Source organism: Camelus bactrianus, chromosome 5 (assembly GCF_048773025.1).
Source record: "Camelus bactrianus isolate YW-2024 breed Bactrian camel chromosome 5, ASM4877302v1, whole genome shotgun sequence".
NCBI classification, from domain to species: domain Eukaryota; kingdom Metazoa; phylum Chordata; class Mammalia; order Artiodactyla; family Camelidae; genus Camelus; species Camelus bactrianus.
Window position 1 is genome coordinate 89,736,539 of NC_133543.1, and position 14,832 is coordinate 89,751,370.

Here is a 14,832-nt window from a genome sequence, read left to right on the forward strand (position 1 = left end):
GAGGAAAGCACTGAAAAATGCTGGTTAAAGTGCAAATCAGAACAGGGATGTGAGACTATTTGCCGTCATAATTAACCAGCCTAACTCCTCAGTTCAAATTAGTTTATCAAATTAACTGCAGGTGCCTTGTAAAACTCCTGTTAGAAGGAGACTGGACTGAAATAAAACATGACAAGGGCCAGAGGGCATCACCAATCTAACCGGAAGGCCAGGAAGAGATGGTGGATTGATGAAAGAGACAACATCTCTGAATTTTAAATATTTACTCTATCAGCTTTAATCCATGTAGCACTTATCAGCGTCGAACCAAGTAAGAGAACAGGATTATTCGATCAATTTATTTAAACACAAGAAGAATCATACAAATCGGATTCTAAAATTTCTATATTAATTTAAAGCATAAATTCAAATAAATGAATTTTGCAACAAGCAAACAAGTTGTTTTTGCAATGGCAAAAAGTGGAGATGTTTAACGTTTTATCAGCATGCAAATGTGTCTTCTGGCATATGGAGAACTGACATAGAAAGTCAAGATTTAGCTGGTTTGTGTTGACAGTGGCACCAAACCCATTTCCTTTCATTTCTTTGCACCCAGTGGAGTGGTATTTCCCTGCCTCTCCTCCAGCTGAATGAATCCACCTGACTGAGTGCTGGTCTGTGCAATGTGGTCAGAAGTGATACACTCCACCTCCACTCCTGGGGCCTACAGAAAGTCCTACATGATCTTCCATCTTCTCAACCCTCCCATCTGCCAGGTATATGCCACCAGGGCTTCAGGAAGGCAGAACCACAGATGGAAGCAACCCGGGTTCCTGAGTCATCATTTGGAGGACAGACCCACAAGCATCCATACTGGACTTCGTACAGGTTAGAAATAAATTTATGTTCTATTAAATTGCTGAGACTTTGATTTTGTTTTGTTAGCACATTTCATGTTAATTGCCCTGGCCAACACAAATTCAGGGAATAAGAGCATGTTTAATTATGGAAGCTGAATCTAGGGTAAGTGACTGGTCATAACTCATTGTTTTCATATTGACTGTAACAGGATGCCCCTTGGCTTACTCCTGCCTTAGCCCATGGAAACTGCTTTAAAATCAGATTAGGTAATTTAGCTCTAAAGTGTTCCAGCTTTCTAATATCTCCCACTGGTATCCTGCTCTTTTCTCCCATCTGCCGCATTGGAAGTGACCACCCTAAACTCAAGTGCTCCAATTCCACTGTGCTGTGTGTTGGGTCATATACAGCATATGTGGCTGTGGGAGTCAGTCTCCCCAGCTATGAGGTGGAGAACCGCCCCTCTGAGGATGCAGCCTGAGCCCAACCCAGCCAGTATCTGCTGACCTGGTGACCCCACTCATATTTACACACATTGGCCCTTAGCCCAGCCCTGTACAGCTGGCCGAAACAGTCCTCAATACTTGAGGAACTCCTCCCAAGAGGATTTCATGAAAGTAGGAGCTGGTTGGAAAACAAAGATGAAATTAATGTAAACCTTGCTTAGGAATTAAATGAATTTTCAGGAACAGGAACTTCAAAAGGCACAATAGGATTCAGTCTCGTAACAGTCAGGATGAAGAGATTAGGGAATATTTGCATGCAGGTTTACATCCGATGAAAGTCTCATTTGATAAGAATATATGTATTTATTTGAGTCTAAGTGTGAATGACTCCTTTTGGGGAGAAAATACTGTAGTTCCTACCCAAAGGAACTCATAAATCCATGTCTGTTTTCATAGCCAATGACGAATTTCAATTGACAAGTCAGTTATATTGAAGTGTGTAAGACGTAGCCCCATAAACAGGGATAGAACTCGGTTTTGTGAGCCTGGAAGGTTATACAATTTTTAAGACTTTCTTTAAAAGAAGAATACAAATTAGAAATGAAAATAAACGTTTATTTAGATTGAGAAATGAAATCACAGTATTACAAACTTCTTAAGTTGACTGCCATAAAAATCACAAAATCCAGAATCATTATAGGTGTATTAATAGACTTGCTAACGTAACTCTCTAATACTTTTTCTTACATTTTTGACTGCGTAGTCTTTGATCATCTTGTTATGTGATAATGAGTTTGTAACATTTTCTGTATAGAAGATAAAAAGGTAACTCAGTCTCTTCTTTAAGAAATTTAATATTAATAGTTAAGAAGCTTCTTTGGTACTTTTTATTGGTAATTTTACATGAATTATTAAGATGATTAAATTTGGGAAAATTTCTCTATCAATATTCATATGTCTCATATTAATATATTTATATTAATACATAAGCTGTTAAGATTGAAAAAATTTTTCTATAGATTAACTTTTGGTTGCCTACTTTCAAACCTACTTCTTGCCACTACCTACATTCTTTTGGCTCAAGTGTCATATCATTACACAACCTCTGGCCCTCCACCTTTGAATAGGAGTGTTCCTGGAAGCCATTTCTGCATTGGGATGTTTAGCCATAATTTTATTATACATGGAAATAATGGCAAACCAAATAAATATATTTCAGCAACCCCTAACTAAATGTATCCTGTAAATCAACATTTCTTTTTATATATATATATTATTAAATTATTTTATTTTGTCAGGGGGAGGTAATTAGGTTTATTTATTTTTAGAGGAGGTACTGGGGATTGAACCCAGGACCTTCTGTATGCTAAGCATGTGTTCACCACTGGAGCTATACCCTCCCCCAACATTTCTTTGATTACATATTAAAAATGCTGTGGCTGGTATTACCCTCAGACCCCAGTGAGCCAGGCTGCCACACTGGTGGCTGTACCTCAGGGGGCCATGCCCTTGGAGTGCCTTCCTCAAAATTGTCCAGTTTCTCTGGGATTGGCTGGGACTGGCAGCACCTTCTGGATGGGGCACCTTAACACTGACCCTGGGCCTGTATGGACCCTGGGCCTCCTTTCAACCATTGGGATGCTCTCTGACTGTCCAGCTTATGTACGGGGTTGACCAGATGTCCCAAAGATCTGTGGGACTCCAGTTTAGGGTGTTGTTGAGTGGCTTACATTCATTGGCCAGTGTGGCATTTCTTTCATGGCATCTTGTGATATTGGGTCAGCAGCATAGGACTGACAGACTGATTTGGGGTGACCCTCACTCCCCCCTGGCACAGGACGAGTTTGGAGCTCTGAGAGACCGATGGCCCACTGTTAACCTTTACGCTTGAGCTGTGGAGGGAGATCTATGTATTGGCTCTCACCAGACCTTGTTCTAACAGTTCTGACTCTATATCACATAGGCCCTTGGACTTTATAACATATTTTTAATAAAATAGTTTATATAGACAGAGGCCCCACAAAAATATTTTCCTGGGGCCCTGTGTATCCTATAGGTAGCCCTGCCTATGGCCATTCACACACAATCTAACAAAAGAAGAATGTAAAAGAGGGGAAATTTGTTGGAGTGAAATGCCAGTCTAAACTGATGGAGGTAAACAAAAAATTTTTTTTGGTCATTTTACAGAACCATGTGGCCACGGAATACCATACTGAGTCCCCTTCCAGTGCCTTGGGTGGGGCCCAGGCAAGTGAGGGGCCCTGCAGCTTCGCTGTAAATCTACTAATGGACTTGATTTTAAATCTGCTAATGGACTTCATTTTTGCAAAATAGTGGTATTCTTGAAGACTACTAAATGATGCCCCATAAAGATAATGGGTTTAGGTTTATTTAAAAATGAAATCATTTAAAGAACTTTTGTTTTTGCATAATCCTGTCTGCTGCATCCTACTCCAGATCCTGCAGAGAGTAGCTTTTTTTTTTTTCCCATACAGTTGACCCTCATAGCAAATACAGCAGAATTTGATTAATTCATCTTACACATCCATAATTAATGTAAAAAGGCCAACAGTCTCTCAACTCTCTTCTCAGAAAGTATCTAATAATGAAGTTCAAGTGCAGTTTAATATGACCTAATTTTAAGAAATATAATAGCTGGAGAATTACTTTGGAAAGTGAGAAGTGCTATGCAAGTGTAAAGTATCCTCGTTATTATTGCTATTATTAGTGAAGCATCTATAAGCTAACATTCAGTTATTTGCTGCATTACAAAATTAAAAAGTGGAATAGTCTCTTGACATCTGGGCTCCCTGAGAGATCACACTGGCCTTGTTAACTATGGTCTCTTCTTGCACCTAGCCCTGTTCTGCTGCTTCGTGGGCACTCGTAAGTGTGTGTTGAATGAATGAATAATTTCCAATGATATGTTTAGGTTATTTTCTTTTTTCAAATTTTATGCTATAAATAAGCAGTTCTTTAAAAACTAAATTTTACCCAAAACAAAGTATTTTTAAGGATAAATTTCCAGAAGTTAAATTTCTAGGCTGTAGGCTTTACACACTTTTTAAAGCTTTTGTTACACGTTGCCAAACTGTCTTCCAGAAATGTTCGTTCATTCAACATGCATTTATTAAGTGCTGATTAAGGATCAAAAACTTCTAAGTATCAGGGATACAGTAATAAATAAGACATCCAGTCCTCATTGGAGCTTATATGTTAATCAGGAAGATAGAAGATAAAAGGTAACTAAATAAACAAATAAATATTTGATGTAATTTCAGGGAGCGATGAGTGTTATGAAGAAAAATAAAGAAGACTAGAAAAGTGGTAAGTTTGTATTATTCTTTTTAAACACTCATTTAACTCTTCCACTTACCAGAGTGACTCTGGGAAAGGAGATGGGAGGAGGGAAACACTGGAGAAAGGGAAATATTCATAAAATAGGGGATTAATCAATACTGTCTCTAAATTGATGCTAACTCCTGGGGGAACCCAAAACAATTCCGTGGTAGGTCAGTCAACTGAGGGCTTGTGTTCTCAAGCGAAAAATGAAATTTTGGCTCATGTTTTTCTCACAATTGGGCCAAGTGGGTCAATGAAACCTCTTGTGGTTATTTCTCCAGATGCCTGAGGTATAATTAGAATAGAGGTACTCAGTCACATGAGCCCAGTCACCTGTGAAGTAAGGTCCGTTATGGTAGGAAGGCAGATTGAGGATATTAGCTCTACCATCAAAGCCTTATCACACACTCTACCACTCAGAAACAACTGGCCTGCTAGAATAGTATAATGACCAACTGAAGATTCAGTTTACTTTTCCGTAAAAAGTAGGAGACAACACACTGGGCTTCAATCTCAGAGGGCAAAATCAGTGATGGGTCTATGGTGCTGTTTCTCCCAAAGCCAAAATATATGGGTCCCAGAATCAAGGATAGAAACTGGAATGGTTCTTCCATTATTTTTGGTAAACTTCTTGCAGAATTTTTACTTCCTATCCCCAGAGTGCTGAGGTCTGCAGTTTTGATGGCTTTTGTTCTCAAGGGACATATGCTTCCACAGGGAATATAGCATTGGTTTCACTGAATGGAAAGTTGAGACTGGCCATTTTGGCAAAGGATGGGCTATCCTGTTGGCTGGGGTACTTGATCCCGTTGGGTTGCTGCTATGTGATGGAGGCAGTGAGCAACAGACTGGAATCCAAAGGATTTTGGGGGGTACCTCTTAGTCTTCTCATGCCTTCTAATAAAAGTCCAAGGGAAATCACAGCAGTCAGTAAAAAGGTGGGACCACTGAGACTCAGGCCCTTCAGGAATGAGGGTTTGGGTCACCCTACTAAGTCAAGAACCCCAACCACCTGAGGTGCTGGCTGAGGGCAAACAGGGAAGGGCTAATCAAAGAAGGAAGTAATAAATACCAGCTATAACCTTGTGATCAATTACAGAAATGAGGATTGTAGCTCATTTTCCAAATGCATGGGGTAGTGCCCTGTCTTTTCTGAGTCTCTCCTCTCCCAAGTCTCTAATTTATTCTAATCAACTTCTTTGCTTTGTTCCCCAACCCAAGGGTGGTGCTGCTGCTGCAGCAAGTACTTTTGTTACCTCCGTGTTCTCATTCTGTCTTTTTAGTTTTCAAGAATTCTTTTAACACTGCAATTCACTATATTAAATTGTCTTTTCTGAAAAAACCTAATGTGGTTTCTATTTTCCACGTGGGATCCTGATTGTTACATAAAATATGCATCCTTATCCACAGCCATGTGGTTTGCTGGGCCTCCTTGGGGGCAGATAGGTTTCACTGCCTGTCCATGTGATTTGTGTTGGCCAATGGAATGTGATGAGATGTGATACATGCCACATCTGATGAGGCAGATACTTTTTTTTTTTAAATTACACTTTTAATTTTGAGGTGGGTATAGGTTCACATGCAATTACAAGAAATAATACAGAGTGATCCCATGGCCCTTATACCCAGTTTCCACCAGTGGTAACATCTTACACAACCAGGACATTGACATTGGTAAAATCCAGCATTCTTACTCAGATTTCCCTAGTCCAGGGCAGACCTGTTTAGAAAGATCACATGGTTTAGTGGAGACTCTCGTTCTTCTCCTCAGTCACATGGACAAGCCTGTGGACCAGGGCCACAGCCCACCAGAAGCGTATGTACCACGTGAGCAAGAAAAATCCTTAATTGTTGTAAGAACTGAGAATTTGAGGTTGTGAGTTACCTCAGCACAACTCATTAATAAGTGAAGGAGGGGGATTATTCTATATTGAAGGGTCCTCTGGGAAGAAGGGACACTTGAGCAGGAACCTGCCTGGAGTGAGGAGGCCACTCAGGGAAATGGCTGGAGATGACCCTTCACACTGAGGTGGCAGCAGGTGTGAAAACCCTCGGCAGAACGAGCTTGGTATATGTGTCAGAGAGAGAGCAGAGCTAGCCTGTCAGGAGGATGCAGTGAACAAAGAGGAGGCTGGGTGGAGGTGCAGAGGCCTGGTATTATCCAGGCCAGAGGCAAAGAATGGATTTTGTTCTCAATGCAATTCTGATAATAATTTTCAGAGCCACATATTTAATACCATGGTTGGTTCTAATTATCAGGGACTTCTTCCTTAAATGAAGTTGAACTCTGCCTCTTGGCCATATCTTCCTTTTTACACTATCTTTGTCTTTTGTTTTCCTTGCAGAGTTAGTCCCTTGTCCTGTGACCAGTCTGACATGTTGGGGGTTGGCAATGATGCCTTCTCAGGTCTCTTTACTTTGGGCTGAACAGTTCTGTTTTGTTAAATTATTTGGGTTGCTTTGTGTTTCACATAGTCTTTTAAGAGAACATTTTAGACTTAACTCTGGTAATTGGTTATTCACATAATAATTATAAGTGGTTCATAAGGTGAGACTATCTAGAATCTTAGAGGTGTACCATATGTACTTACAGGAGTGTATCATTTGTGTATGTCTGTCTTATCCACTACATGATTCTGAAGATATGGCTCCAAGGGTGGGTATTTGCAAGTGGTATTTGACTGACTAAAAATGCATTTCCTATTTAATGAAGAAATGGAAGGGAGTACAATTCTGTAAGCCAAAGAAGGCCATCCTTTAAAGCAGCAATAGCTACCCAAACTTAATGTGTATAGGGAACACTTGAGGATCTTGTTAAAATTCAGATTCTTAATCAGTGGGTCTGGGGCAGGACACCAGATACTAGATTTCAGTGGATGCTGCTAGTCTGTGTACCATTCTTTTGAACAGCAAGATTCTAAAGAACTCAACTCAGCAGACAGTCACTCTGACTGCCAAAGAAGATGGAGTCTCATCAACCCACTGGGTGCTTAATACAAGTGGATCTCTTCAATCATTTCAGGGTGCTTGCAGATGCCAGCGGAACCGTATAGGACACCTCAGAAAAGTGGTCTTTCAGCCATTTCTAGGTTCAATACATAGAGACTTTGAAGAAAGTGACTGACTCTCAAACTGCTCTTGTTCAATTTCCTGTGTAACTGCTTGAGTGTCTCCATGGGACAGTGATGTGATTGATGGTGAGAGACCAGTGGACACAGTGATAGCATATAATGTTTCTATAATGGCAAAGGGTATGGAAATTGAAGATTGTTACAATACCAGGAGACAATAAGGTGTGATCCCAGGTGCAGGCTTCCTGGGTCTCCCTGTGTCCCTAGGAACATACAGCTGCTGATGACCCCATCTGCAGGGAGCTGGAGTTCTCATGTTGATGAGAACTGCCCCTGTCCCATTACTGAGCTGCAGTTGTATTCTCGTGTGCTTTGCTGATGGTGTGGAGACTACGCCTGCCTGTGTGCTAGCTCATGGTACAAAGACAACCTGGGAACCTTTCTTAGTGTCCTAAAACTGATTGAATCAAAGATCAGTGTCTCAGGTATAGTGTCTCTTAGCAGGTCCACACATTAGGTCTACCTAAGGTTCATTCTTGCACTTATCATGTGGACAAAAATTGATAGATTCCAGGGTATGATGCAAAGTGTCTCCTCCTAAGACAGTGAAAGGCAGCGTAGTCAGGACCTTGTGGTTCCCCTTTATTCTATCACATTTTCCCTCCTAAGTCACCAAGATGGCCACTGATGCAGACTTAATAGTGCTTTATTAGAAAAATTCTGGTATATGAAAATATTTCCCTGGGAACATTTTCCCTCTGAGAAATGTTAATAAAAATTGAATGAATATATAAGATCATAGAATACCAGAAATGGAGGTTAACTTAGAGATGTTCTAATTCATAAAGTTTATGGTGAAATCATTACAGCTTATGATTATTCCAAAGGCAGAATATAAAAATTGGTCTCTCTATAGGCTTCACCTATAGCCATTTCTAAGCCAAAATACTATTGTGGACTCTGATTAACTCTTGAAATATCATTGCATCCCGGATGACTCTCAGTTTATGTCACTATTCCATGGCTGTTTTTGGTCTAGAGTTGGGTATGTGTCCTAAGTTGCCCCAATTAGCCTGGAATGGGGATTTATATTGTGATGAGTGGTGAGAGCCAAGTTTTCTTTCTCATATCTTTTCCAAATGCAAACAAGGACAACCTGTGTCCACAAAGGAATCTGTCTTAGGGCAAAATCAACAATGCATATGGCAGAACAGGTAAATCAAAACGATTTAGGTCTTTTTGAAGTAAAAATATTGGTCACTGATTATACCACCTTGGAACTTATTCTACCTTTGCACTTCCAATGCTTTTCTTTATCGTTTAAGCCAATTGGAGTTAAGTTTTCACAAAATACAGTGGTTATAGTGTGGATCCTAGTACCAGGCTGCCTGGGTCCAAATCCTGTCTCTGCAACTTACTGGTCATATAGTCTTGGGCAAGTTACTTAAAACCTTTGTGTCTCAGTTTTCTTATTTGTAAAATGGTGATGAAAATAGTACCCAACATCCTAGAGTTACTGTGAGATTAAATGAGTTAACGCACATGTGAAGTGCTTGGAATAGTGCCTGGCTAATGCATGCACTAAAAAAGTGTTCATTATTAATATTATTACTACTACTACTAATAATAATCCTGTTAACAATCTAAAGGTTTTCATCCATTTACTCATTCATTAGTTAAATACGTATTGCGTGACCACAGTATACACAGTTGTTGGATTGAGCTGAGATTTGAACACACGCTCATGCTCACCATTTAAGCATTTAAACCCCCTTCTCTCCCTTCTTTCCATCCTTCCTTCCTTTTCTTCCTTCTCTTCCTCCTTCTTTTTCCTTTTTTCTCTTTCTCTCTCCTGTCTCTCATTCTTTCTCTCTTTACTTTGGGATTATGATGTGGAAATAGTAATTTTTTTGGCAACCAAGATATGACAACGTTGTAGGAACTTTATGACTGAATTTAGCTATTGTTTACTTTCCGGAAGCATGGTTTTTCTGGGCCAAATAGATTTTTTTAATAGTCTGGTTTAATAAAGACTTTGCTAATGTGATTCATTCCCAAATTGATCATATGAAAATGCATTCTTTACCATCTAGAGCACTTTGGATACGAAATTATTAGGCAAAGCTTCAAGAATGAAAAAGCAGACCCTCTGGGTCTAGAGAACCTTAAAAAGAACAGCACAGGGAATTTTGGTTAATGAAATAACTTCTGTGCCGATGTGATGTGTTCTAAATGAAGATAAGTTCAGTCTTTTCTTCCTGGTCTGTTGATAGGTGTTTTTACTCCAAAATGTACTTCCCAGTAGGAGTCCTACAGAGCATGGTGGTTCTGTTGATCTGTGGCATCATCGAAGTATTTGCTCGTTGGTGGTCTGGTGAGTGACTCTCTCAGAAGAAGCAGAGAAACTCCGCAAAGTGGGGTTCCTAGAATCATTAACATGAAACTCATTCCTCCAGGAAATTAAAGCATTTTAACTTACACGGTGTTAGGTAGCTTACCTTCAATCCCTATCAGATGACATGCCAAATTTCCCTGGATTTAGAGAAAATAATATAAGTTTTGTGAAGAAACTTCCTCTGGATTCCCTTAGGAAATATGGAAAACCATTCTTGGACTTAGTTCCTTTGACTGTAGGTGTGTTTCTTTTTTGGGGCTGTGGTGAAGCCATGTGAGTCCAGCATACATGGCTTACACACCCTCTGCCTCTGTGAATAAGCTGCTTGAACTAGCTTTTCTAATGCTGGAGTGGTAAGAGAGTGTTATTTTGAGGGTGGGAGATTACTGAGTAGGAGCCTGGAAATCATGATCCCCTAAGCCCTGAATTCAGCATTTTTCATTATTCCTCGATGCCTGCTCACAGGTACTAAAGTAGATGTGGCAAAGGTGGGCCCTGCGGTGTTTGAATTTCTCCTTTATTTCTTGTGGCCCTGAAGCAATGAGAACACTACTGAGAGACTAACGGGAACACCATATGTCACAGTGGCTAGTACTGTGCAATGGGGACTCCACAGTAAGAACCAATAAATCCTCACTTTTTAATTTCCATTTATCATAGCATTTCCTATCTTGCAATATAAACATCTCAGGTGTAATTTTCTCATATTATTCTGGAGATGCCAGAAAAATCATTTCTATGGAAATTCCTTTTTCTTTTTGTCCTTAGGGGGAAAAACAGACTCATACAAATTTTCCATTTCCCACCTTCCATAAAAATGGTTGAAGTTGACCACTAGGAAACTATGTAACTATTGTGGTCCTTTATCCCCTGATATTCCTTGGAAGCACAGGGACTGGTTAGTATTAATCATAATTTTTTAGTTGGTGGTGTTTCTTTGTGAATAACTTGAAGGCTTTAAAAATGGCTTAGAAGAATCAGGGAACAAATGGTGCAACTGATTAAATAATTCAGTTGATAGGAGACCAAGTTTAGTATCTTTCAGTCACATTCTGGAGACATAAAACTCTAAAATAATATTTTATGTGACTTTATTTACTGCTTCCCATTTCTCCTTCATTGTGCTAACCTTATAATATATGATATTTCATTCATGTCTCAAATGACTATATGAGTTTTACTATTATCAACTCTTATTACTACCATTATTATTAACATTTTAGAGAGGAGGGAACTGAGATCTTGTGAGACTACATGACTCACCCAACTCTCACAGCTAATAAATGCAGGAGCCAGAATTTCCAACACCTACAATATTCTTAACCAGTGTGACATGCTGTTCCCCAGTGCAGATACAATTGGCAATTTCTCTACCCAATGTAAACTCACTAAGGAATTGTATACATGTATCACTTTTCCATTAGTTGGTTGGTTTTTGCATTCTTCTACTTGAGGTTTGTTCTTTTTTGGAGTGACTTGAGCAAGAAAAGGGAGTCATTAGCACATGTCTCCATATGGGGATGTGACAGATTAATAACTTTCACACTACTGGGTCTATCTGCTTTGAAGTTTTCAATCTGCCCAATGAATGTTTTGGAGATAAGCTTGGTCTCATCCTGTTCAAAGTAGCTCTAAGTGAGTTAGGTAGGGTTTCAGTCACACAATCAGCACATTTTATTTGCAGATAAAACAGATGTTTAAGAATAGCAGAGAAAAGTTGAAATGGAGGTGAGAAAATTTGTTGTAGCTTTGAATTTGTTACAGGAGTGTGTGGAGGTGTAAGGAAGCGTTAATGGTGAAAGAGGAAAAAACTTAAATCAGAACTGGGTTCCAATCATGACCGCTATTAATTCCCGTGTATCTGGGCATGTTTCTTAGCCTCCCCGTCTGAATGCCTTTATCCATAAAAGTAATAATAGTAATCACTTGATAGGAGTGTTGTGAGTGCTTAATGAGATGCCATATGGCACAGTGGCTAGGACTGAACAACTGGGGCTGAATGAATAATATTGGGATCTTGGCACTTTTAGCCCAAAAGGATTTGGGCACTTTTATAAAGTTGTGGGGACATACTTGATAACTCTTCTTCTTGAAAGCCCATTTCTAGTAATTGCATTAAATTTCTTTATTTTTGTACTGAGATATAGATGAAACATGAAATGAGAGATAAAAGGTGATCTTGGTAGTTAGTTATATTAAATTCACACTTCAGAAAATAGTTCTTGGTCAGGCAGAATGCTTAACAACAACAGCAACAACAACAATAATAAAGCCCAGAGCCACCCAAATAAAGTTTTGGAAGCCCATTCTTACGATTTGTGATTGAACACTGTTTTCTTAGAATAACAAACTGCTTGTACCAGGCACCAGCAGAATCCTCTGAAAATCTGTAGTCAGAGGGAGCCAATTTTTCATGAGTTAAGAAGGTGAGGAGGACAGGGAACTGTGTCTGTGGAATTCTTTTTGCATAATTCTTCATTCTATTAGCTGCCTAATGGATGCTTGGTGACGGTGGTAGACAAGTTGTCCCTTTGCATGTGAGCCATCAGTGGTGAGAAAGGAGTCCCACCTGCCGCTTTCAAAAGTGCACCACGTGTTATGGTTGATCAGGGTTGGTCTGTTCCCTTTTCAAAAGGGGGGAGCTACTGTATTGTTAAGCTTTTTTTCCCTTGAAAATTAAACTGGGAGTTTACACTTTAGGAAATTGAGTTTGATTCATTCCAGAATAACAAAATTAAAAAAACAGATCCTGCTGGGCTAAAAGTACTGCATTTATTCAACAAGAGCTGAATTCCCTTAACTCAGGGCTTAGGTCTGTATTCCAGCATTGAGAGACCAGTTTGTTGTCAGCACTCTCTTACATCCTTCACTCACAACCCAGTGGATTACCTTGGATCCCACAAATTAAAACTTCAAATTTCCTTAATTATATGAGATGCATGTGAAAGCACTCAGCATGGCTTGGGACAGAGCAGAGCAAATGTTAGTCTTCTTTATTTTCATTTTCCCCTTCTTTCTTCTTGGCCTTTAACCATGATGTAAAACTTTCATATTAATATGCACTGGTTTCTAAGACAATGTTCTAAAACAATACTTTGAACAAACATGGAAGCAAAAACAACAACATCTCTTTCACTCTGTGAGCTATTTTTGTAAACCCACAAGATGTCTTGGGTCATTATGGCTTTCTGGTGAGTTCTTCTTAATTGGATCTCAATGAGGTTCCATTTTGTTCAATCAACACCTTAGAGAGAAAATTATTTGTATCAATTTGTGGCTTATTTTTGCTGTTTGTTTTGATTATCATAAGCTATTTACAATTTTAAAATATCATTGATTGATGGAGAACATTCATGAAAAGCTGAAATTTAATTACATAGTACAACAAAACATATTTACTTTTATTTCTCTTCTCTTGGGAAGAATTTAATAAAACATTTTTCTTTTATACTCAGATTGGCAGAATATTTTAGGATGATATAATAGAAAATATTACCTGGAAATTGATACATTTATTCAAATTTCTTTTCTTCCTTCCCTCCCTCCCTCCCTTCTTTCCTTCCCTCCAGCTGGCTGTGTGTTTAGAACCTGGTATAAAAAAAATCCATATTAACTACTCTCAATATATTAGCAAAGATAAAGCAAGTTCCTAAAAAGCAATGACTAAAGAATGAATGTGTTAAAGGCCGCAATGAAGGAATTGAGGGACCAGTTGGTAAAGATTGAGTGAGTGCTACTATGTGCCAGTCACATTATCTTGGTCATTAAACACATAAAACTGATAATTTAATCTTTACAACAACCCTATAATGTCAATATCTTTCCTGATATTTTATAGATAAGAAAACTGAGGTACAAAGATATTAAAATCAAAACTTGAACCAAAAACATGTCCAGCATCACATGGTGAGTTAGTGGCAGATCTGGGATATAAATCCAGATATATTTACCTCAAATATACTCTTTCTACCACACATGATTCCCCCTGTATTAATTTCTTATTGATGCTTTAACAAGTTACTACACAATGTGTTAGAAAACACAAATTTACCTTTTTTTAATTGAGGTATAGTTTATAATAATAAATAAGTTGTATGTGTACAATATAGTAATTCACAATTTTTAAAAGTTACACTGCATTTATAGCTATTATTAAATATTGGCTATATTCCCCATGGTGAATAGTATATCCTTGTATCTTATTTATTTTACACATAGTAGTTTGTACCTCTTAATCCCCTACAAATTTATTGTTTTATATTTCTGAAGGTCAGAAGTCCAAAATGGGTCTCATTGGGCTAAAATCAAGGTGTCCACAAAGGTGTGTTCCTTTTTGGAGGCTCAAGGGCAGAATCTGTTTTCTTGTCTTTTCCAGTTTCCAGAGGCTGCTTGCAGTCCTTAGCTAGTGGTCCCGTCCTGGCTTCAAAGCCAGCAATGACTGATCAGGTTTTTCTCATAATACGTTTCTCTGACACTGACTTTTCTTCCTTCTTCTACATTTAAGGACTCTTCTGATTACACTGGGTCCACCAGGCAATCCAGGATAATCTTATTTTAAGGGCAGCTGATTAGCAACCCAAAATTTCATCTGCAACCTTAATTCCTCCTTGCCATATAACATAACATATTCCCAGGTTCTGGGGATTAGAAAGTGGATGTCTTTGTGCGGGGAGTATTATTCTGCCTAACACAACTCCCCAAACAAATGAGGGAATATGAGAATTTAGAAGAAAGAGAGATA

The 14,832-nt window shown here is 38.8% G+C and overlaps 1 long non-coding RNA gene across 1 annotated transcript in view; it reads left to right on the plus strand.

The window, feature by feature from the left end:
* The first annotated feature begins 609 nt into the window (after positions 1-609).
* Positions 610-14,832, plus strand: part of LOC141577656 (uncharacterized) — a 149,501-nt gene continuing 135,278 nt past the window's right edge. Inside the window, exons 1-2 of the long non-coding RNA XR_012506891.1 lie at positions 610-867; positions 4,565-4,610. This is a non-coding gene — a long non-coding RNA (uncharacterized LOC141577656). The remainder of the gene's footprint in view (positions 868-4,564; positions 4,611-14,832) is intronic.